We start from the raw sequence: 20,926 nt of genomic DNA, 5'->3' as shown, positions 1-20,926 counted from the left end.
TCATGTTCTTCTTATTTGGGCCCTAGAGTGAAGTGTATCAGGGATCCAAATTAACATTTGGCTAAGCTTTGTCCTCACCCTCACTCCTAGGAAATGGAAATAAATACAGTGGCATAGCACTCACTTTGACAAAGTTCTTTTTCTTTTCTGTACTCAGTTAGGCCTGGAGAAAGGAAAACAGTTGCTAAGCTGCTAGGTGGGCTCTATCTGTGTGTTTTTTTGTAATCCTAGCCTTCAGAACTTGTGCTACTATCTATTCAGTACCGTTACCTAGAAAGAAGGAATGGGCTGCTGAAGAAGACTTTTGTTTTTATTTTTTTTAAAGTTTTTTTTTTCATTTTACATACCAATCCCAGTTCCCCTTCCCTCTCCCCTCCCCCTATATCACCCCCTATCCACTCCTCAGAGAAGAAGGTAAGGCCTCCCTTGGGGGGGGGGGGTCAATAACATCTGGTACACTAAGTCGAGGCAGGATCAAGCCCCTCCCCTCTGTGCCAAGGTTGAGCAAGGTATCTCACCCTAGGGAATGTATTCCAAAGTATCACCCACATTCAGTGGGTCTAGTTTGGTCCCATGTATGTTCCCCAGCTCACAAGCCAGAGGAGATCTTTTGTTTTGCAAGTCCAATTATTGGTCAGGTCAAATGCTTGGATGTGGGACTAAAAGTGAACTGGAGCTTACTACAAATCTGCTTCCAGGTGAGAAATGGAAGGGGCATACTGCTTTCCAGTTCTCTAAATCTTTTAAAGACAGCATAGGTTTGAGGCTTCATGTTTTTCTCCATTTATTTCAGGAAGGTCAGTTCTCAAGAGAGCCTTGGTCACATTTTAGTTTTCTAAGCACCGTGTTTGTATCCATCACATGCAGTCAGTGCTTGAGTTGGGCTCTGGACAGTAGCTGGTCCTAATGACTTCCTACCTTAACGATTCAGAAAGCATAGGAAGCCAGACCTTCTGCCCCTTAGTCAAATTGTTGCACTGTTTCGCATTTAGTTTTTAATTGTCTTCTCTGTCTTCAGCATTTTCTTTGCAAAATCAGATTGATCCTAGTTCAGGCAAGCCTTCATTTAACAATGTTCATTTAACGTAGAATTTGGTCGAGCTGGTTGCGGAGTGCAAATACCACCCCTCTAGCTGGTGCTAGGATTGCTTCCCCTCTCCTGGTTGAAGGATCCCCCAAATTCCACTCTGCCACATCCTCTAAATCATTCATAATGGCCGAATCCAGCCATTGCTTGTTGGTTCATGTTGCATGAAGGCATTCCTGACTTTTGACTTGTTTTCATCAACTATAACACATTCTGCTTCAAGTTGGACATAACAAAAAAAAATCTTATAAAAAGTAATGCAGCCTGGGATACTCTTTGTGGAGGATACATTCAAAATACATCTTAAATAAAAGCCCAGGAAATTGTGCCTTCTGTCTTTCACCTGTCAGCATAAGCAATAGAATTCTATAGCCCATTCAGTGGCATATTTAATTAAGCAACCTATCTGCTGAATGCACTGGGGGTTGTCTGACAGTGCTATTCACTCCTGATTTGGATGACAAAAGATATGGTGGATATTCAGCAGTCTGGTGGAATGGAAAGAAACTCCCAATTGGTCACACCTACCTATTTCTCTTGGCATGTTTCATTCGCTCTGATAATATGGAAAATAGATCTTTTATGTACCGAGAAAGTCAGTGGACACCAACCTCTTGCTTTTTGCACTTCCACAGCAAGCCTTGTCTGAGTTTTGTACACATTTCCATTATGGATAAATAGATATTCAGTTGTAGATGGGAAATATTTTAGCATGTAAAGAAAAAATCAAGTGCTCATTTTAATGCTGATATGGAACAGTTACTTCCAGGCCATCACTCTCTATATTGATGGATATTGTTAGTATTATGTATAGTTATACAGTATTTACCTGAGCCCAGATACCTTTGAAAATGTTACCTACATTATCCTTCCCAGCATACTTATGGTAGAGATACAATTATTATCTATTAATACAGATTCAAAAATTGAGACACAAGTATAAGTAACTTGTCTGAAGTCACACAACCAGAAAATGTCAGAATCAATCTCGGAATGTACATCTCTCTTACCCTATAGTCTTATTTCCATAACAGCCCTACATTGGTTCACTATAAGGCCCAAAGGGATTATTATCCCAATACAACCATTAATTCATGGGAGTGAGATCCCAAGACTCTGTAAGGTATGTAACCCTTTTGAGGTCTCTCCCAGGGAACCATGGATTCTTCACTTTGGTTTTGGATGCTACAGACTAGATGCAAATATATACATATATATTCTAAGGTGATGAACAGAATTTTTATCTGCTTCTTGAAGTTTCTGGTACAAGATGATTAAATTCTATGTGTAACTAAAATGTAGATAGCATTTGCCATGTGCTAGACATGAATTTGATGCCTGGATGCAATCATGAACATTTGTTGGAATGTGAGGAAACATTCTATTGTTACCATTGCTATAAGAGGTAGGTATGAACATAATATCTACTTTAAAAGGGGAAATTGAGTCTAAGAAAGGTAATTTCCAAAGGTTACAAAACTAGTAAACAGCAATACTTGGATTTGAACTTCAACAGTCAGGCTTCTGAATTATTGCTTTAAATAACATTTGAGAGAAAGTTACTCTTTATTCATTCAACTATCTCCTAGCACAGTACTTGATATACAGAAGATAGTTATTGATATTTGTTGAACTGAGTTGCATGCTGTTGTCTCTGTGTTTTTCCTTTTAAGAATCAGCCTCAAAGGTCTCATGTATATGATAGAGACCCCACAAATTGGGCTGGATTAGTGAAAAGAATCAGCACGATCAAAAGATAATTTCTTAGTGTTTTTTAAAAAGGGTGGCTTGGCAAAACCTAAGTATTTTGCTTTCAACACGCTCTCTCTGGAGGTTTGTTGCATTAATCTCCAAGCCCTTTTTTCTCTTGACTCAGTAGATTCTGATTCGTCATAAGGTATTCCTGAATAGGGACTAGTTAACTTTGTTGCCTTTATAAAACCAGATGATGTTTTGTGTCCTGATTACCGTGCATAATTCTCCTTGCTTCTAATTAACAAGTGACTAGCTGAAAACCCCTCAACTCCCTTTATGTAACCCCAATTCAGATCTAGGTCTCTGCTGGGCTTCTTGAAAGGAGATTGGAGGGAGATGCAAATCCAGTTCAACTGGAGTTGAGTGTTGTTCAGTTTCTAGGCTCTAGCAGTCTTAAATATCCAAACAATTGCCTGTGATTGTGAAGGGTGAGTGCATGGTGAGGTGGTGAACTGCTGAGGAACAAGGTGGAGTGACTCGTTTTTAATCACCTTGATTACAGGTTCCAAGGCTGAACTTCGAGGCCTCCACTCTTCCCCTAATTTTACCTGCTGTGATCTTATTTCACTTTTTATTTTATTCTCTAATCACTGCCGATTAGAGCCCTGAGTCCATGCTGGTTCTGTTGCCTGCCTCTCAGCCTGATGGGCCTCTTTGTACTGAGGCATAGAACCCAGCTGGTGCTGAGACTTCCCAGGGCCTGGAAGCTTCATTACTCTTTGTTGGCAGTGAACTCAAAAGTTACTGGCTTTGGGCTTGGGCTTTCTTGAGTACAGAAAAGCTTAACATTTGGTCTCAAAGTTGAGAGATGTTTCCCTGCCTTTTTTTCCTAAATTAATCACATGCATGAGCTAATTATAATCTAGCAAATATTTTAAGAAAACTGCCCTCCCGTAGTACCCTTATACAAACTGCAAACTGTTTGCTCAGTAATTAATATGCTTCTTTTATTTCCTTTGAGATGAAAAATAGTCATTGACAATGACTCCCTACTCATTTGGTTCAAATAACTAATTTTGTACCTGAAACTAATTACAGTAGTGACACCATCTTCTCTGGTCTCTCACTTGAAGAACTTGAAGCAATTTATAACTTTGGAATCTTGGGAGCTAGTCTGTCTATGGGCAGCATAGCAGTGAGCTGTTATCAGCAATACAGTTAAGCCTCTTTAGCTGAGCTCCTGTGAATTCAAAAGGTAATAATCCAGACAGTACGAAGAACAAATTTGGTACATCTCTGACAATAGAACGTTGGTGAAGGGGTTATTTAAACTGCCAAACAGAACATACTTTTGGAGGTGCAAATTCATATGCAAAGGATTGGAATGTACATACAAATTGTTCCATTAATAGACTCTTAGAATTTGAAGGTTAAATGTCATATAGGGGCTGGGGTTGTAGCTTAGGTGGTGGAGTGCCATAAAAAATGAGTATCCCGTTGCATCACTGTTATTCCAGCACTAGGAAAGTGGAGGCAGAAGAATCAGTTCAAGGTCATTTTATGTTACATAGAGAATTTGAGGCCAGCCTGAGATACATGAGATCCTGTCTCCAAAACAAACAAATGAAACATATAGTATGGCATGTGGCCGGCCATTCACCAATCAAATATTTGTTGAGCGACGCTGTGACAAACTGCACAAATACAATTTTTGGATGATAGCTATATTGAGATATAATAAATATACCAAATAATTCACTCATTTAAAATGCAAAGTTTGGTGGCTGTGAGCATAGTCACAGAGTTGTGAAAACACTATTCCAGTTTATTTCAAAGCATTTGGATCACTTCCCAAAGGATCTTTGTATCCTTTAGTCATAACTCCTAAATTTCCCATCATCTCCACCTTAGTCAACCACTCTTGGAATACAAATTTGGCTGAAACATAGGACCCGCTTTTGAAAGGTTTTCACAAGACACCTCAGAAAGTAGTGTACACGTTGCACAGCATCCTAGATTGTTGATGATGAGAAACATCAAGATGATCATCAATATAATTTTCTCATTTGACATTTAGAGAAACCACAGCCCAAAAATGTGAAAGGAATTACTCAAGAAAACAAAGCTCATAGAGCCATGAGTAGAAAGCATGCATTTTTGTCATCTTAGCCCAGTGCAATATCAATTGAAGTTCACATTTGTGGGGCACAGTTTCCATCAGGAGCATAAATTCTATAGAGTGCCCAGATTGAACACTTTGCTTTACCTTTCATGGACTCTTTGATCTCAGTCTATTGTTTAACTGTTTGAGACCCAGCTTCCCAATGTAATGTATTAAAATTAACATTGTAGCTACTGTTTAGGACTGTTGTGAAGATGCACTGAGTTAAAATGTAGAGTATTTAGACTACCATTTATCACTGCATAATTACCACATACGTTTCTTGATATTGTTTTGATATCTAGTTACTGAATATGAAAACAGATATTTTCTTATACCACCAAATAGGCCATCAATATCTTCATAATCTTCATACCTGGTTGCTGTTTACTTTGTGCCAAAATCTAGGTTTCAGATTGTAAAAAGTGTGAAGATGAATTTGTATATTTAAGAAGCTCACAGTTAAATGAAAAGGCCAGTGAAGAACTATATAGTCCTAAACTAAGGCTATCAACAGGAAGTGCCTCAAATGAAGATGGCATGAAGCAGAGAGAGTGTTGGAATGACTTCAAGAAGGCAGTGACATTTGATTTGGGTTTTGAAATATGAATCAGAACTCATCAAACTCCAGAGGGTGAGAAGAGGCCAGAGCAACAGCAAAAACAGAGAACCTTATTTGCTGTGGTTTGAGGAAAGCTAAGTGCTATCTTTATGTGCTCTGAGTGTAGGATTTAGTGAGAAATCCTAGGAGATCAGCCTAAAGACAGACATGGGACTCTTCAGCAGGAAAATGTGTGAGAATTGGTTCATATTGACTACCTTCTATAAAGCAGGCTCTATAAAGCATCAAGTACTGAATATGTATGGGTAACTCATTCGCTTCCTTTTTCTCAAGAAACCGGCACAAAGTGAGGAAATAAACTGACTGATATGGTGCCACTCATGTTGCACCATCTAGATTCATGTTGAGATCTTCTCTATCTATACTTCCCTAGAAGAAAGGATACATAACAGTTTGTCATTGACTACATAACATACATGACCAATATGATTTGACCTGAACAAAGGAAATTCATCAGTGAAGTCATGCTTTATCTAATATGTGGGTTTTGAGAAAGAACAAAGACATAGTCCTGGGTAATATACACATATTTGATGTGATATGAGCCAAATAAATGTTGTAGCCAACAAAACAAGCAGATACAACTGTCTGTAGGGGTAGTTGAAGGAACAAAAGTCTTGGGAAAAGGGAACTTCAGTAAGGAAGAGGTGTTCTGCACTGCCATGTGATACAGAGAAACCAAGGTAGATAGACTGAAAAGAGGCCAATGTATTTTGCAACTCAAGAATTTATTTAGGAAAGTGAAGTAGATAAAATAGAATGTTCTGGCTACAAATCATGGCTGTACCTTGAGGCCAGAATGAAGACTGAAGAGTGGTCGATGCTGACTGTATTTTTGGTTATGAGCCTAGCCTTTAACGGCTGAGCCATCTCTCCAGCCCAAGAGACTTGCTTGGTAAGGTGTAGAGAGACGTTGAATATAAAACATATCTTAAGATTTTTCTTCAGGATGGACAATAGTGGAACATCTATTTTGATGAACAGGAATGAGTTACTAAAGAGGTAGTTAGAAGAAATATTGAGTATGCCTAAATAAATGATCTTGAAGAATGCAGGAGAATATGAAAGCAGGACCACAGAGAGTTGGCTCACTGTGGACTTGAGTCCTTTGTCTGAGATGGAGTGAGGAAAAGACACAAGGAAATACAGGGATTCTTTTTCAACAGAGTATAAAGTGTCTGTGACAGTAGAATTTAGTATTTATCTGAGAGACCTTTTTCCTTTTACGCTGCAACAAAGACCAATGAGAAAGTATTCAATTTAAAAATGCATGAGGAGCACATGGAAAGATGTTTGACAATGCTAGTCCTTGGGGAGGTAGAGAAAAAACCAAAGGGAATTCAACTTCATCACCATAAGGATGACCATGTTTTAAATGGAAAATATGAGTTGTTGAGATATAGAAAAATTATAACCCATTGAACACTATGGGAAGGTTTTGTAACATCATGGAAAATAGTATAATGGTTGCTGAAAATATTTAAATGAATGCTGTACTTCTGGGTATAGCTACAATAGAATTTGAAAGCAGGGATTAGAATTCATATTTGCAATCCTGTGCTCATAGCAGAGTGTTTTACCATAGCCTAAAGGTATAAGTAACCCAAGTATTCATCAATGGATGAATAGCTATAGTGCCATGCATAAAGTGGGAGTACTAGTCAACCTTAAGAAGGCAATACATCATCATACATGCTACAACTTAGATGCATCTTGAAGATATCATGCTAAGTGAAAGGTCAGAGAAGATTGGTTACTATATGATTTCTTATATCAGATGTGTAGAGTATTCAAATTCTTACAAGAAGGAGGTATGGGGAATGATTTTTGAGTTTATGAAGATCAAAAATGTCTGGAGATGGATGTTAGTGATAGCTGCATGACAATGTGAATATACTTTATTTCCACTGAATTGTATACCTAAAATTAGTTAAAATGGCAAGTTATATTATCTCACCTTAAGAGAAAATCTAGCTTCATTGAGCTGTTCTTTGAGCTTGACCAAGTTGGGTTCTTCTTGAGTTCTCCACAGCCTAAAACAGTGACATTTCCCACAGGTGACAGCTAACAAGTTCAGAGTGTCCTGGAAATGTACACGAGCTTTTCACGTCTCTGCCTGTGTCCTCATTTGCTGGCATTCAATTAGCCAAAGAAAGTCACATGACACCTCCTTTAAGCGCTCCCTCCCAGGAGAACTGGGATTCAGTTAACTCACATTTTCTTTCTTAGTGTACTTACACAGTGGTGAAATGATTAATGTGAATGAAAAACAATTATTTGGAGATCTCATTCGAGATATAGTTACACAAAATCATCACTTTTCCTAAGTGAGTTCAGTAAGAGTCCTATTTGTGTACAGGGGCCTGACCTGAGACTTATTGACTGATTGCTACATTTTTTTTTGTTCCAGAGAAGTATCATTATACAGCCTAGGTAGGCCTCAGACTCATGATGACCATGCCTTAGCCTGCTGAATACTGGGTTTACAAGTGTGCACAACTTTACCACCCTGCTCTGTTTATTGCTATTTATCCAATGAATTGGCTGGCTGAATTAGTTGCAAGCTTATTTGATCATAGCTAGGCTAGATCATCATCAGTAGGTTAGGCTGAGTTTACCTTTTCTAGAATGGCCCCAATTGGAATGAATCAAATATCTTTCATTGTGGGCCTTCATGCTGCCCTACTCCCCAAGTCAGACCACATTTGTTCTCATAGTGTGGCTCATGTCTAAGGAAACCCACATATTCATGAGTAGAAATGTACTAGAACTTTGCAAGTCTCTGTGTCCTTATTTGTTGACATGTAATTTGTCACATGACATCGTTCAGATTCTTTGAGTAGGTGGGGTCTACAATGATAAAAGGCAAGTTCAAGGGACTAGAAAGGCCACTGGTGGGGCTTGTCAGTGCAGTAAATCAAGTACAGTAGGTTTAAGTAAAACCCAGCAATCTGTATTTTGGCAAGTCTTTTGAAATATTAGTCTGGTAAGTCTTGGTATTAAGACTGGAACTGGCATAATGGATGGGACTGAAAGATGGAGGTTGTAAGTGGGTTGTCTTATTTTTTTCCATAGCCCCCGTTTATGATTCCTATGTCTTGGTCCCTCAAAGGTAGAGGCTTAAACTAAAGCTGTATGCTTTTCAATAATCTTTTGTAATCACTTGTTTGGTACAACAAAGTACACAGTTGTAGTAAAGCCGATAAATTTTTTTTTAATGCAGACCAGGAGGCCTGTTGGTTTGTTTTGTGTTGCTCTTTTCAATATGTCTCTGTGTCCAGGGGAGGCTCATAAGTAATGTAAATGAAGCACTGAGCTGGGTTATGGGCCATGTGATAGGATCTTAAAGTTGAAATTGTTGCTTGGGTGAAACCTTTCTTAGAATAGTAATCCAAGCATATGAATATGATCAGGATAAAACCCTGAAAATATAAGAAGAAAGTACAGTCATTCAGTCAGTTGTATGATCTTCTTGTCATGAAGACTCTTAGATAAGATGTAGGATTAGAGATCTGCAGATATTACCTAAGTTCAGTAAAGACAGATACCATAACTGTCTTATAACCTGTTATAAATTATGGTGACTGCCTCATAGTCAGTGCTTAAAATATATTTGTTTGAGGGATCTATTAACAGGGATTCTGAATGAATGAGATAACCAATCTTCCTCACGATATGGTACCTGCACCGGATCACTTAAAGAGTTGCTTCAGAACTCCTTTGCTTAGGTCCCATATCCTACTCTCTGCATTTGATCCCAGAGAAACTGTAGTTTACATGTTTGTGAAATGTGCAGAATAAATGCAATTGTTACTAACGCAGTCCTGTCTGAAGGGAGTCCCAGCTGAAAGAACTACTACAGGAAACATACGTTCCAAGATGCTGACCTGAGACCCACTAGAATAAGAGACCCAAATGAGTAGAATTAGGATCAGGGATCTTTTAGCTATTTAATGTCAATTTCCTCATTTGCCAGTTTTTGGTATATCATACTATACCATCTTCTTTATAATAATAGGAGTTCACTCTTAACTGCTAAAGCAATGATACAGTTCTGGAGTTCTATAACCTGTCATTTGCTTCTAGGAGCCCCTCTTCTCAGTATTTTTGACAATGTAGAATTACTGTCTTAGTTTTCTATTGCTGTGAAGAGACACTATGACTGAGGGAACTTATAAAAGAAAGCATTTAATTTTGGGCTCACAGTTCAGAGAATGAGTCCATGACCATCATGGCAGGAATCACTGTAGCAGGAATCTTAAAGGTACTTATTAATAAAATCAAACCTGAGGCCAGTTCCTGGGGTGAATGCTGGGAGATCAGAGAAGCAGAACAAGCCACAGCTTCCTCACCTTGCTAGTTCCTCAGCTGATTCTGTTTCTTCAGACTGAAAGCCTCTGAGTCCTTATCCAGAATGGCTCACAGCTGAACTGCTGCTAGAAGCCTGCAAGTTTAACCAGCCAAATGCTTCTAGTTTCTGGTCTTCACGCCTTATATATCTTTCTCTTTCTGCCATCACTCCCTGAGATTAAAGGCATGAGTCACCATGCTTGGCTGTATCCTTGTGGCCTTGAACTCACAGAAATCCAGACAAATTTCTGCCTTTGGAATGCTAGGATTAAAGGTATGAGTGCCACCATTTTCTTGCCTCAGTATCCAGTGGCTGTTCTGTTCTCTGACCCCAGATGAGTTTATTAGGGTGCACAATATTTTGGGGAACACAATACCACCACAAATCACAGCAGCAGGCAACCAGGCATGGTGCTGGAGCAGTAGCTGAGAGCTTACAAGTGACTCATAAGCACAAGGGAGGGATGGAGGGAGACAGACATACAGACAGAAGGGCAGACTGAAGGTCAGACAGACAGAAACAGAGAACTAACTGGGATAGATTAAATAGATAGATTACCTAGCCTTTTTAATATGAAAGGCCACCCCCAATAACACCAATAAGGCCAAACCTTCTAATCCTTCCCAAACTGTTCCAGCAACTGTGGAGCAAGAATATGACCCTATAGGGTCCATCTTTGAAAAGTGCTGGTATTTGGGAGAACGTAAAGTTACACAACCTAGCAAATGACCTCATCAAATGATGTTTTTCATGGTACATGGGATTATGGTGGAAGGTTTTTTTGGGGTGAAGGGACTACAAAACATGAAGATCAAATAATCTCTTTGCCCCAAACTCCAGATACTAGAATTATTTCTACTATAGACATGTTTTGAAAAATAAAAATAAAGTCTTTCCCTGTTAGGAAGAAAAAGTTAACTGTGGAGGGTGACATTTGGAAATTGGAAATGAGGTTTGGGGGTAGCAATTGAGGATTTATTCAGAACACCCTTTTTTTATATATTACTTTTGCATTGGTTCATCCTTCATCACAATCAGAATGTGATATTCACCTAGTTTCCTGATCTTTTGGAACAAGGGGATAGAGACAGTGATTTTTCATCACAGCTCTACTAGGGCAATATTTTCAAGTGAGCAAGGAAAGGTTGTAAGGACCCCTTGCGAACCAACTGTAAATATAGCAAGCTTGCCAAGTTTGAGTCATCTTGTCAACTGAGCTATTGTTACTTGTCTCATCATTGTGACCAAATACTTGAGATGGGATGACTTAGGGATGGAGGACTGATATTGGCTTCCTCTGTGGAAGGCAAGGAATGACAGTGGAAATGGCTTTTAGCCCTGACTCCTTATCTCCTCACATCCTCACATCCCAGGAAGCAGAGAATAGGGGATTCAGGCACATAACATTCTTGCCTTCTTGTCTTCTTGGTAACCCTCAAGCGTTACTAGGTACTACCAACAGACAGTGCATCCTCTCTCTTCAGTTGTACTTCTTTGGAAACACCCTCACAGGCACACCCAGAGGAGTGTTTCTTAGGTGAATCTAAATCCTGCCAAGGAGACAATGAAGTTGAATCATCACAGCTGGAAAGCTCCACATGTTTTCTCTGAGAGCAGTATAGCACCTAGGTGAAGATTGTCACCTGTTTTGAGAGAGGGAGACCAAAGGGCTGAAATGTTACTTTAACATATTTAGCATTTCAGAGTGACTACTCTTTTCCTCTGCTTTCAGTCACTTTCTAGCCTGTCTTTTGACAGTGCCTGCATTTTAGTCAAAACCATGCCTCATGACTTCTCTATTTCTGGGATGCTTACTTGTCCTAGTAAAGAATCTATCAGCTTTTTCTCGAACCATTGCGTATACTTAGATTGTTAACATTTTCAATTCTGCCACACTCAGCAATTTTTGCCTACTCTAACAGGCCATTCACAAAGATAAACTGAAATTAAGGAAAGACAGAAATCAGCTCCCCTATGCAAGAGCCCTGCCATTTTTCATTTCCCCTTTCTTCCTTTGCCACCAGCTTTGTTCATCCCATCCCAGCTCTCTTCAGACTCTGCTTAATATTTGATTTCAGTTATCCATGAAAAGAATAAAATGTTTTTTAATCTTTTGTTGAAAACTTAAATGAAAATCAAGTTTCAACTTGTAACTCTTTCATCCCTTATGTTCATGGACCTGATAGAATTTTAACTTAGAACCATTGCATTCATGTTACCGCACTGCTAGAGTAGTTCAATGAGTATAGAGTTGGCAACTGCACCATTTAGTAGGAAGGAGAAGTGGGCCTTGGAGTCAGTCAGATATAAAGGTTTTGGCAAGTCTTTTCTGCATTTGTGTGCCTCAGCCTTCTCATTTATAAAAACAGTTTTATGCTCATACATTAGTGTGACAATTAAGAGAGCCCACTGAAATCACTTAGTATGATACCTAGCATCTATCATGAGCTCAAATGGCATTGTAATTGTGATTATTTACATCAATGAAGAACTGTAGAAGATGCTATACATTGTTCTTAGTAGCTAAAGCTAAATGTTCTTCACAGTTTTAGAAATTTGAAAAAAAAAATAAAAAGAAGAATGCTACTTTGTACCTTGGAAATTATGCAAAATTGAACTTTCAGTCCCTATAAATAAGGTCATATTGAAACATAGAATGCTTGTAGCTAGAGTTTTTCTGGTCCTGCCTAGCCCCTGGTTAGGACAAATCTCTCTCACCTGCCAGTCCCACAGCTGCTCAAACCCAACCAAGTAAACACACAGAAACTTATATTACTTATAAAGTATATGGCCATGGCAGGCTTCTTGCTGACTGTTCTTATATCTTAAATTAACCCATTTCTATTAGTCTATAAGTTGCCATGTGGCTCATGGCTTACCGGTACCTTACATCTCGCTTGTCATGGCGGTGGCTGGCAGCATCTCTCTGCCTCAGCCTTCCACGTCCCAGAATTCTCCTCTCTCCTTGTCTCACCTATACTTCCTGCCTGTTTACTGACCAATCAGTGTTTTATTTATTAACCAATCAGAGTCTGAGCGGCTGCGGGGACTGGTGGGTGAGAGAGATTTGTCCTGACCGTGGTCCAGGCAAGACCAGAAAAACTCCAGCTACACATGCTCACTCATTTTTGTGTTGTCAGCGGTTGTTTTCACTGTACAATCACAGAATCAGGTAATTTTCATAGAGATGGTGTGATCCAGAAAGCTTAAATATTTACTGTCTTGATGACCCCCAACTCCAGGGCATTTGACTAAGATTTTAGAACATCACTGAGATGCATAATTCCAAAATAACCCGCAGATTATCACCAGTACCATCTCCAAACCCTGTATGAGTGTGTTTGGATGTGAAGTAATGTATAAGGAATGAAATTACACAAGTCCATGTAAGATAATTGGCAATGGGCTATTGTAGCATTTTAAGCTAAGGATTCCCATTGTGTATCTGAGGAGTCAGAGAATTTAGAAATGGGGGCAATCTTCGTTGTCGGAGTGTGTAGGTTCTCTTGATTGACTTTTTCTCATCCTCTATTCCTCTGTGCAGAGCAGAGAATGAATGATTAATTTCTCTTTGGAAGGTAGATTGAATTTCTCTTAGTGCACTGGGAATGTATGAAGTTGGTCCCCAATGTGGCACACAGAGGCAAAGTCTGTTCTCAGCAAATGTCATCAGAACACCCTACCCTTCCCCCAAGGCAATTTCTGTGGAGAAGTATAAGATCTTAGAATATCAAGATTGGAAGGAGCCTTGGAGATGTGCAGGCATGATACACATATTAATATCTCCTTGCTGATGTAGATACAATATCCTGTTTGAAGGCAAAATATTGCACAATAAACAAGTTCATTCAATTTATTCAGCTAAGATGGCCTTCGGTGGAGGTTTGTGTACTGGAACTAGATTTAAATATCTGTGAAGTATTAAATTTCATATGCTTTACAATATGTATGGCTATGGACACACACAGATACACAAAAGGTTCCGTTTTGAATTGTGGTGGCTGGGGAGAGGTAGGAATGTCTCTTATTTGGAGCTATTAACTTTAGTGTTGTGGTCTTCACATTCATTTTTTTGTTTGGCCTGGGGCTCTAATAAAAATGCTTTTTCAGTAGACTTAGATGTACATGGGGCGGAGGAGGACTCTGACCTCTTTGAGGAATGTGTGTGTGTTTGGCTGAGCTTTGCAGATAGTCTTGTTTCTCTGTCAGAGAAGAGAGTAAGCCTAGGAAACTGCCAGTGGGAGCTGTGACACACAGGAAAACTGATCTTGCTGAAATCCCAGATCCTCTGCCATCTCCCCATATTCTTGTAGGGCTGGTGAGGTGATCCATACTTTAACCTTTGTCTTTCCTGAGTTATGCTTTGTAATTCTGGCTACAAACAGCATATAAAAGTAACAAATGCCAAGAAAGGCCCAAGGTGGTCCCCTGTATATAGATCTTATACTTCAAGTTTACCAGATATATAATCCCCTGAGCTTGTACTTCAGACTCCATTGTTTCTTCCTCCTCTTCTTCTGATACCATTTCACTAATGGCTCATTCTCTCACTTTAGCCTAGCAAGCCTGGAATTAGAGGAGTGTACTGCTCTGTCTAGCCTTCTTTCTCGTTCTTATCCCATGACAAGCCCACTAAACTTCGGATGTGGACAATAGCAATTGATGATGTTATATAGCTGAACTTGACTTGTACTCTGTGGTGATAGGCTTCCATTTTGATGAGATTTGAATCTACTGTAGCAATCTCCCTATTGTCACACTTTGATTTAAAGAAGGAATGTCTTCCTTTATTTTCTTGGTTTTGACATCCCAACCAAAATTTCCCCTCTTTCCTTTCTCCAAGTCAATGCTCTATATTACTATTCTGTAGGAATTACATCATATAGTCTGATGACTTCAGCCAGGATCATTCCAAGAAAATATCTGTGGCTTCCAGCTTCTGGGCTAGATAGTGTGTGGTGTCCAGGTATTGGCGTAGACCAAACTCATAGATAGTGTGAATAGACACTGGAGACAGAGGCCAACCAAGCTCAGGAACAAAGCTTAAATAAGAAAATTGTGTCAATGGACCTTTTTTTCCCATTAAGAATTTTTTTTTATTTTACATACAAATCACAGATCCCCCTCTTCCCTCTTTCCACCCCTTCCCTCTTTCCAGTCTTCTCCCTCCCAGCCACCTCCTACAAGAAGGTAAGGCCTCCCATGGGGAGTCAGCAGATCCTAGTACATTCACTAGAGGCTGGTCTAAGGGCCTGCCCTCCCCCCGCCTCAAGGCTGTGCGAGGTGTCCCACCATAGGTAGTGGGCTCCAAAATGCCAGTTCATTTACCAGGGATGGATCCTGATCCTACTGCCAGGGGGCACCTTAAGCAGATTAAGCTACACAACTGTCTCACAGATGCAGAGAGCTTTATCCAGTCTCATGGAGGCTCCACAGGTGTTGGTCTAAATTTCACGAGTTCCCACTTGTTTGGTTCAGTTGTCTCTGATCTTGTTGCCCTTACTCATAGAATCCCTCTTATCTCTCTTCTACTGGATTCCTGGAGTTCAGCTGTGGATTTCTACATCTACTTCCATCAGTTACTAGAGAAAGGCTCTATGACAGTTAGTGTATTCACCAATCTGATTACTGGGGTAAGCCAGCTCAGGTACCCTCTCCACTATTGCTAGTAGTCGAAGCTAGGGTCATCCTTGTGGATTTCTGGGAACTTCCCTAGCACCTGGTTTCTTCCTATCCTCATTATGTCTCTCCCTCTGTCATGGAATCTCTTTCATTGCTTTCCCACTCCATCCCTGTTCCTGCTTGAGCACCCCATTCCCTTATGTTCTCATCCCCCATCCCCTACTCTACATTGCCTGCCCCCACCATGCCCAGTTTAGTCTTGGAGATGTTATCTATTTCCTTTTCCCAGGGCAATCCATGCATCCCTGTTTGGGTCCTCCTTGTTAGCTAGCTTCTCTGTAGCTCTGGGTTGTAGTCTGGTTATCCTTTGCTTTACATCTAGTATCCACTTATGAGGGAGTACATACCATGTTTGTCCTTCTGAGTCTGGGTTACCTCACTCAGGATGATATTTTCTAGTTCTTTTTTTTTTTCAAGACAGGATTTCTCTGTGTAGCTTTGTGCCTTTCCTGGATCTCACTCTATAGACCAGGCTGGCCTCGAACTCACAAGATGTCATTGTTTTTTAGTGCTGAGTAGTACTCCATTGTGTATTTGTACCACATTTTCTTAATTCATTCTTTGATTGAGGGGCATCTAGGTTGCTTCCAGATTCTGGCTTTTACGAATAATGCTGCTATAAACATAGTTGAGCATGTATCCTTGTGGTATGATTGAGCATTCTTTGGATATATGCACAAGAGTGGTATATCTGGGTCTTGAGGAAGACTGATTCCCAATTTTCTGAGAAACCACCATACTGATTTTCAAAGTGGCTGTACAAGTTTTCCCCTTGCTCCACATCCTCTCCAGCATAAGCTGTCTTCAGTGTTTTTGATCTTAGCCATTCTGACAAGTGTAAGATGGTATCTCAGAGTCATTTTGATTTGCATTTCCCCGATGACTAAAGATGTTGAGCAATTCCTTAAATATTTTTAGGCCATTTGAGATTCTTCTGTTGAGAATTCTCTGTTTAGCTCTGTAGCCCACCCCAGAGATGCAAGTATAGTTCAACATATGAAAAATTGTCAATGTAATCCACCATATAAACAAACTGAAAAAAAAAAACCCACATGATCATCTCGTTAGATGCTGAAAAAGCCTTTGACTAGTCATTATAGTACCTGAAGTCCTAGCTAGAGCTATAAGACAACAAAAGCAGATCAAAAGGATACAAATTGGAAAGGAAGAAGTCAAACTTTTGCTCTTTGCAGACGATATGATAATACACATAAGTGACACCAGAAATTCTACCGGAAACTCCTACAGCTGATAAACTCCTTCAGTAATGTGACAGGATACAAGATGAACTCAACAAAGTCAATAGCTATCTTATATACAAACGATAAACGGGCTGAGAAAGAAATCAGAGAGACATCACCCTTTACAATAGTCAATGGTCCTTTTGACATATTCGTTTGTTAGTATTATACTTCTATAATGGACACATTTTTAATGGTGTAAATAATGCCTATTATTTTTGTTCACTGTTGATTTTGATATTCAAATGGTCAATACAGCTTTGATTTAATAATTAAAAACAATAGGTTGGAGTTTATGTTCATATAGTGACAATTGTGTACTTGACCAAAAGACCTTTCTGTTTTGAGTAATTTCTTAGTGCAAGGACATATGTGCCAAAGCTAGCCGTGCTAATTAATAAAAGCTATCATTTTCAAGTACTTAATTTGTTCCAGGATTTTGCAAAGCATTCACAAACATTATCTCATTTAACACCACTGGTAATTCTGTGAGCTGGATAACTTTTTTGTCTAATGCTGTAGTTCAGGCCGCTCTAGAATGCATGATCCTCTAACTCAGCCTCCTGAATTCTGGGATTATAGGTGTGTGACACTGTGTCTGGTTGGGCTTGCTATTTTTATACGAATGTTACAGATGGGGAAGCTGAGGCTCAGGGAGTCACTTCTCTGAAACAGCTAACTGGCAGTTCTAAGAATGCCTATATGTCTGACATTCCATTTTGTATTCTTTATTTCATAGCCGGAAACTTTTGTTGGCCATTTCCTTTGGGAGTGTTCCCACTAGGTATTACCTTGCTGATGTGGCAGAGCTAGAGATATATACATATTATGAAACTAGGTAGAAAGGATATATCTCCTATGACACTATAAATTCTTAAGTGCAGAAAGATTCAGCTGGTGGGGACCCAATGGAGGGAAAACCAATGAAAGATGCTGGCAGCTTATCAAATCTGGCAGAGAGCATTAGGCCTAGATGAAACTGATTATTTGTAATAGAGCAGGACCAGCCATGGGCCTTTACTGGTCTTTTAAATACCCATATAACCTGCCTTTCTTTTCATGGCTTTAGTCAGGTCATTCTGGTGCCACATGACTAGCATTCTCCTAGGGAAGGAGGTGGGGAGTTGGAAGAGGAAGTCCATTAATGAGGCAGCATATTCAGGGAGTCTTCAAATGTGGCTTGATGACTATGGTGAATGGAGAGAATTCAAGTCCTTTTTCCATCCTCTGGTTTGTTTTCCTGTACTTGCTGGGCCTTCTGTAGCTCTAGTCCTGACCATCCTATTTTAGGTCTGAAACTATTGTTCTTGAGATTGGGACTTTTATGAGACTAGACTAAAACGCAAAGGCTTAGTTTTATGTTTTGATAACACAAAACATGAGAAGCCAGAAGTGGAGGCAGCTTTCTGGTATTTCCTGCTCTCCTTTTGGTATAGATGCCCCAGAGTGAGTTTTCTACCTGTTACTGCTGGATTTTTAAATACTTGTTAGGCCTGACAAATTTAGCCATGGATATCTGGATAGTACAGCTGTATGGGCTTTTTTTTTTTTTTTAAGCAATCTTCAAGTTTGTTTGGAAGCAAGGTTTATTTTCCTGGGAAAGAGCTACTGTATCACACTCTCCCCTTCATCTGTGAAGATAGTGAGAAAGTAGGCAGTAAGCTTGCTGTGTGAACACATCACAGACCTTGAGACCCAGGAAAAGGCACACAGGTTCAGGGAAGTGTAGCAATGGTCAAGGTACCATGACATAAGCCTGTTGGGATATGTTATCATCATTGGCCACCTGGATATTAGGCAAAGCCAATAAGCATGTTACATAAATGACTCTAATTGCTTTTGCAAGTTCAGGGGTTTTGTTTTTTCCTCTCAGTGAGTTTTCCATTAAATAGAGCAACCTCATGCTGGTTTTTCCCTAGTATTGTGTCTAGCTGTACTCAGCCCTATCACCAACTACACACACACACACACACACACACACACACACACACACACACACACAATCAGTGAGTTTGTTTCTCTAATTATACTTATGCAGATATTTTGTAATACAAGCAATATTAATCATGTTCATTCCAAACAGGTCCCAATTAAAATCTATAAACCCCTTAAGCCTCTATGAAATCCCTACTAACCATCTTAGAACTTAGCATTAATAGTAACTCTAGAGAGGAAAAACATCTCTTCTTATATTTATATCTGATGGATCATTTTTGTTAGCAATTTAAAAATCCACATATTTAATTGAATCCCTTAGGTATCAATGAAAGAGAAATATCAATGGGCTTCTTTACTTGCCAGGATGGTACCATAGAGCATCTTTCAGCCATCCTTTGTTTCAATTCCTTTGAGGAGCACACATTTAATATTTCCATGTAAGTATAGAATCATTCTGTGAGCTTAATATTGCCATGCCCTGAATTGCTGACAGCAAATGGAGGAGTAATAGGGCAGCCATTTTGCTCTGAAACACTTCTATTTGGAAGGCTCCAGCTATAGAAAGTTGAAAATCTTGCCAATTCTTCTTTTCAAATAAAAATGTTAATATTTTTGCATACTTTGTTTTATAATCAATATTCAATTTCCAGGGCTATGAAACTAATAAAAGAATATAAATGGATCCAGCACAAAGGAAAGGAGGTAGAATTAATATACTACAAATGTGGCTAAGCAAGAAAATAGGAGAATATTTGTAACCATGGAGTCCTACCTGTGTGTTCATATACTAAACCTTTCTATTTGTTCTACAAACCAAACTCCTGTGTCAAGAAATACTGGAATTATCCCTTGGAAACAAGAATCAGTAGTCAGGAAAAACATTACAAACCTCCCAAGTTTGTGAAGCCCTTCTTTCTGTGATGTTTGGGTGTTTTGGGGGGATTTCTCTCTGTGTTATTGGGACTTGACCTCTGTAGTCCATTTAGAGCCTGTAAGTGCAACAGGTGCCTGTGGGGCTGAGTTAAACATGGGAAGCAGCAGACAACAAAGGGAAAGGAATGAGGCAATTTTTCAGATTTTTGAGAATTGGTCCTCCTTCACATTCTACCACACCTTAAACTTTACAGTGCTCTTTTGGTTTAATAGGTGAATAGAACAGTCTTTTCTATGGCATTTAAAGAGATGTTGAAAATAGTGTTTATTGAGATCTTTTGAATTGTGCTGGGTATCTCACAAACATTATCTCATTTCATCATCTCTGAAGTCTCATGTGGTTAAGAAAAATGGTGTCTCTGTACTGAAGATGAAGATAGTGGCTCATTTCCTGTTCTCAAAATCAGTAGTGGTACAAGTGGGTTCAACAGCTCAAAGGTAAAATGGGGCACAATATTTCACGGCACACTGGCAGTGAAAGGTGTCAATATTTAGGGACTCCTGTGGGATAACACTGGTTTATTCTATTGCATGTCATCTGTCTAATTAGGGACATTTTCAGGTAGATAAGTATTTTCAGTAACATTGATTCCAAATTCACTACCAGTTTCTCTGCAATGATTCTTGAGACCATGAAACCTACTTTTTGTTAATGATGCTGATTGTCCTTTAGGTTTTTGCCCTTGACCCTGGTTCACAGTCACTGAGTAAACTCAACATGGCACCTTGCTTTTTCTGCTAGGCCACTTGAAAAAAAAAAGTCAAACGATTCTTAACATGAAGTGCCTAAGGGAACGTTTTTAAGTGGAATGATGCTACTCTCATAATTTATTCAATAAACATTTACTAAGCACTTACTCCAGGTCAAGCCACTTGCCAGGCTCAGTAGGGAAATCTCACCCTTGAGCTCACAGTCAGCTAGGAGAGATAAGCGGGAAGCAGGTAATTATGCAAACCTCATCTATGTCCTAGCAAGTCTGTCCTTGAGTGCTTGACGAGTGTGGGCACTTGGGGCATAGTCAAAGCTCTATGAGAAGAGTAGGAGGCCTGTTCATTTTGGACTTTAAGTTAGCCAAAAGCTAAACAGTTGCCTTTGAAATAATTTTTTTTAACACAATCGGTTTCTATAATGTTGACTCAAAAAAATATGTTCTGTAGTTCACTGGATATGTTTCTCTCTAAAATGACTGATAGTTAGGTGATGCTTCCAGGGTAC

At 39.4% G+C, this 20,926-nt stretch overlaps 1 protein-coding gene across 4 annotated transcripts in view; it reads left to right on the top strand.

The window, feature by feature from the left end:
• Hs6st2 (heparan sulfate 6-O-sulfotransferase 2) overlaps positions 1-20,926 on the top strand; it is a 279,069-nt gene that overhangs the window by 106,510 nt on the left and 151,633 nt on the right. The gene's annotated exons all lie outside the window — the stretch shown is intronic.

This window comes from Onychomys torridus, chromosome X (genome assembly GCF_903995425.1).
Source record: "Onychomys torridus chromosome X, mOncTor1.1, whole genome shotgun sequence".
Taxonomy (NCBI): Eukaryota; Metazoa; Chordata; class Mammalia; order Rodentia; family Cricetidae; genus Onychomys; species Onychomys torridus.
Note: the sequence above shows the minus strand (reverse complement) of the source record. Positions and strands in the feature narration are given on the sequence as shown.